Below are 5,345 nucleotides of genomic sequence, written 5' to 3'. Positions count from 1 at the left end.
TGTTGCAGATGTTTATATTTTGAATATTTTAAAATTATTTTGTAATTGTATATTATTGCATTGCCTGTTATGCAATTTTGTTCATATTTATCTTTTGTAAAAAACACAATGTGAATAAAATACATTCCTAAAATTTGTTTGGGCTTAGTGATGAATTCTCTTTGCACGCCTCTGTATTTTCTTGATCCATTTGTGTTATTTCCTAAATTTTACTATGATTGCTGTTTGCTCCAGGTTTAAATTTGAATAAATTATTAACAATAAGAGAGTGATACAATTAGATAGTGATGTCTCACATTATGTGTGTGAAAATGTAAATTTTTCCAAAAAAACCTTCTTAATGCCTATGAGATCATACAGTCAGGGAGTTACTCGAGAACCGCACTGGTCCGACTCTTTTCTGTCAACCGGATGGTCCAGTTCACAAAGCAGACAGAACGATTCATGAACTCGAGAACCGGATCAGTTTGAGTAGTTAAAATCATTTAACTAAAATAATTTATTAGTAATAAATTCATGTTTCGGATGCAGTGGTTCAAGAGTCAACGGCTCACTATAGGGGAAATGTACAAGTGAATAGTGACCTAATTGCGGTCTGTTCTCACACAAAACTGTCATAATGCTTCAGAAGACTTGTAAAGGTGCGTACACTCTGACAGCGACTCCATCCCATTCATTTTCAATGAGAGCACAGCGACTTCCAGCAACACGAGGTGTCGCGATCGTTGGCGACTAGATGTGGGCGTGTCCAGCGACGCAACAAAGTTGAGACAAGTTCAACTTTATTCAAATGAAGAGCGACTAACGGAAGCGACAGCCAATAGGAGAGACGACGGGAGAGCTCACGTGATCCTCTCTCTCTCTCTCTCTCTCAGCTCCTGCAGTAATGGAAAGATGGATGAAAGGATAATTCTTGCTGTTAGAAATTTTCCAGTGCTCTATGATATGTCTCTTCCCACGTACAAGGACATTTTTAAGAAAAATACTGCGTGGAAAGGTGTATCTGAGATCGCGGGGATTTTGTGGACCCAGACAGACCGACATTTGCATTTTCGCCGCAGATAAACAGCCGCTCTGGCAAACAGCACGCCTTGTTTCTCATTCATCTTTGATATAAAGCATTTTATGTACTGATTCCATTTATATTTAGTCTTTTCCCACCAAAATGTTTGTTTTTAGCGGCAAGAAAAGAGATTCGCTGTCAACAGCAATGGAATGACATCCGTGAATGTCATTTATAAACGTTACTAGGTAACCAGTAGTGGGAACGCCCACTAGCGACTTCACAGCCAGCCACTGGCGACCTGCTTGAATAATGAATGAGCTTGTATGGTTTCACTCTTTGCAAGTTTATTCACACCGTTTTATTGTTTTATTTATGGGGGCCTGGGAAGCTCAGCTAGTATTGACGTTGACTACCACCCCTGGAGTCACGTGTTTGAATCCCGGGGCGTGCTGAGTGACTCCAGTCAGATCTCCTAAGCAACCAAATTGGCCCGGTTGCTAGGGAGGGTAGAGTCACATGGAGGAACCTCTTCGTGGTCGCTATAATGTGGTTCGCTCTTGTTAGGGCGAGTGGCGAGTTGTGCATGGACGCCATGGTGGATGGCGTGTAGCCTCCACATGCGCTACGTCTCCGTGCTAACGCACTCAACAAGCCACGTGATAAGATGCACGGATTGACGGTCTCAGATGTGGAGGCAACTGAGATTCGTCCTCCGCCACCCAGATTGAGGTGAGTCACTACGCCACCACGAGGACTTGGAGTGCACTGGGAATTGGGCGTTCCAAATTGGGGAGAAAAAATAAATAGAAATGTACACTCACCTAAAGGATTATTAGGAACACCATACTAATACTGTGTTTGACCCCCTTTCGCCATCAGAACTGCCTTAATTCTACGTGGCATTGATTCAACAAGGTGCTGAAAGCATTCTTTAGAAATGTTGGCCCATATTGATAGGATAGCATCTTGCAGTTGATGGAGATTTGTGGGATGCACATCCAGGGCACGAAGCTCCCGTTCCACCACATCCCAAATATGCTCTATTGGGTTGAGATCTGGTGACTGTGGGGGCCATTTTAGTACAGTGAACTCATTGTCATGTTCAAGAAACCAATTTGAAATGATTCGAGCTTTGTGACATGGTGCATTAACCTGCTGGAAGTAGCCATCAGAGGATGGGTACATGGTGGCCATAAAGGGATGGACATGGTCAGAAACAATGCTCAGGTAGGCCGTGGCATTTAAACGATGCCCAATTGGCACTAAGGGGCCTAAAGTGTGCCAAGAAAACATCCCCCACACCATTACACCACCACCACCAGCCTGCACAGTGGTAACAAGGCATGATGGATCCATGTTCTCATTCTGTTTACGCCAAATTCTGACTCTACCATCTGAATGTCTCGAGACTCAACAGACCAGGCAACATTTTTCCAGTCTTCAACTGTCCAATTTTGGTGAGCTCTTGCAAATTGTAGCCTCTTTTTCCTATTTGTAGTGGAGATGAGTGGTACCCGGTGGGGTCTTCTGCTGTTGTAGCCCATCCGCCTCAAGGTTGTGCGTGTTGTGGCTTCACAAATGCTTTGCTGCATACCTCGGTTGTAACGAGTGGTTATTTCAGGCAAAGTTGCTCTTCTATCAGCTTGAATCAGTCGGCCCATTCTCCTCTGACCTCTAGCATCAACAAGGCATTTTCGCCCACAGGACTGCCGCATACTGGATGTTTTTCCCTTTTCACACCATTCTTTGTAAACCATAGAAATGGTTGTGCGTGAAAATCCCAGTAACTGAGCAGATTGTGAAATACTCAGACCGGCCCGTCTGGCACCAACAACTAGGGCTGGGGCGGTATGGATTTTTTCTAACCGCGGTTGAAAAGCAAGATATTACCGCGGTATAGCGGTAAACCGCATTAAATACATTACACTGGATCAGAGAAGCCCCCCCCCGACAGACTTTGGCGCACACATCAGAAGTCGCTTTTGATAGACAGACTTTAAATATTGTCACCTACATCCGAAGAAAAAAAACGAGCACAATTTTAAATAGTCAAATTTTCATCAAGCAGTAATTTGGCATGAACTAATCACTGTATAGATTTCCTTATTTAAGATTATTCTCAGATACATTCGCATTGAAGATGGGTCAGACATGATTTTGACCACTTTAAGTAGTTTTGTTTTGTAGAAAGCCTTTCTTTAACTTAAAATTTCATTTGTATAAATTGTATCTTAATTTTAATCACTGTTTCATTAACTAATTGCCTGGAATTAATAAATAAGAAGCAAATATAGCAGACATATAATCAGCAGCAGGACGTGGAAGCGCCGATGCGATCTCTTGCGTGTGAGCTCTCTCATAAATGAACCGAAACTCAGCGGCTAGGCCTACTGCCTCACAGACATGAGAAATAAATAGAAATCTTAAAATGCATTTTAAACAAAATTCAAAAAAAAAAATAAATAAATTTTAGGCTACAGTAGCCTAGTAGTCAGGTTTGCCGATGTGCGTTACTATTTATTTATTTATTTTTATCCCTGTGCGCCAATCGGAAACGGACTTCACTGCTGATATTCTGGGGATACAACATAGCCAATAGGCTATAGCCTACTAGGGACTTTAGCCTTTAAAATATCTTTGCTGCATTGGATCAGTCTCCTTTCTAGAACAGCCAAGAGCTTTCTAGCCTCGCGGCAGCAGCGCTTGCATCGCTCAGACCTTAAAACAGTCAGCGCCGCGGATGCGGTTTTGAAAATTTATCAAAAACGTTGGTGCGGACAGATGAGTTTTGTGATGCGGTTGCGGATTAAATAATAATAGCCCATCCGCGCATCTCTAATACAAATGGAATGTTATTATGTGTCATGGAACATTGCGCTCCCCAACTCGCGAAAGGTCGGATTTGCTCCATATTTTGATAAGTTTTGTTTAGAAAACCTTGAATCCATGTAGGCTAATATCATTAGACATAATCCATATCATTAGAATCAACGAATCCATGTCATTAAACACAACGTGCACACATGTGCAGGCCAATGTTTTTTTTGTTTTTGTTTTTTTGCGGTGACGACGGTGACAAGCTCAGACCCGCGGTTGGAGTCACGTGACCGCGGTATTGCGGTAACCGTCCCAGCCCTACCAACAACCATGCCACGCTCAAAATTGCTTAAATCACCTTTCTTTCCCATTCTGACATTCAGTTTGGAGTTCAGGAGATTGTCTTGACCAGGACCACACCCCTAAATGCATTGAAGCAACTGCCATGTGATTGGTTGATTAGATAATTGCATTAATGAGAAATTGAACAGGTGTTCCTAATAATCCTTTAGGTGAGTGTATATCGTGAAGTAGCTTAGATTTAACTTAACTTGATACAATTAAGATTTACTTAGAAAAATATATATATATATTTTTTTTTTTCAGTTTATGGACTACTTTTATGTAAATTTTATTTTTTTTTATATTTTCTTACATTTTTATTTCTGGAGCTTCAAAGCCACGGTCAGAAAAAAACAAAACAAAATGAGGGTAAGTTGGGAACAACTTTCCTTATTGGCCAAACCGTTCCTTTGAGTAAAGACATTTAAACCACACCTCTAATATCATTTTATCAGAGATGTGGCAACAGTTTTCTTTTATAGAGGGATATAATGCACTGCATCAAAACAAACCCTGTTAGTGCATTACGATTATGCTGATGTATGCGTTCAGTGGCCTTCACTTTATTTTCTCATTATGAAGTAAGCAGATAATGCTAATTAATTCATTTACAGCTCGGGCTCTGACAGCACCAGATAAGCATGCATATGGGGAGAACAGTACTTAATTGCGTTAATAATCCACCTAGAACTGTGTTTATGTCTATACTGATTCCCGACTTTAAGTGCTGCTCTCCTTCAGCATAAAACCCCTCATTAAACAAGAGATTCAAGTGGAAGAGGGACTCAATTGAGATTAATTGTTTCTTCGTTTTACCCTTACAAACAAGCACTTAGAGGGTACCATGACAAACTAATGATCAGATGACATTATACATAAGGTTTGGGGTCTGTTGTAATACCAAACTCTAAATTTGCAATAGCAATAGTAATGCTTGCCAATTAGGCATACTACTGAAAACATTGCATAACATGAAAGACCCTGAAACACGTTTCATGCACTAACATGTCCGAGCCACTAGATGGCACTGTGGCCCTTTAACCATATTTGCCTATTTGTTTCACAGTATGTACCTGGTAAACGTAATATATTACTTCAGATTAAAATCCCAAGGGTACAATTTTATCTTTTCTTTTCTTTTTTTTTTAAACCAAAATCGATAAATCGAAAATGTGGGTCA

This window comes from Xyrauchen texanus, chromosome 15 (assembly GCF_025860055.1).
Source record: "Xyrauchen texanus isolate HMW12.3.18 chromosome 15, RBS_HiC_50CHRs, whole genome shotgun sequence".
NCBI classification, from domain to species: domain Eukaryota; kingdom Metazoa; phylum Chordata; class Actinopteri; order Cypriniformes; family Catostomidae; genus Xyrauchen; species Xyrauchen texanus.
Note: the sequence above shows the minus strand (reverse complement) of the source record.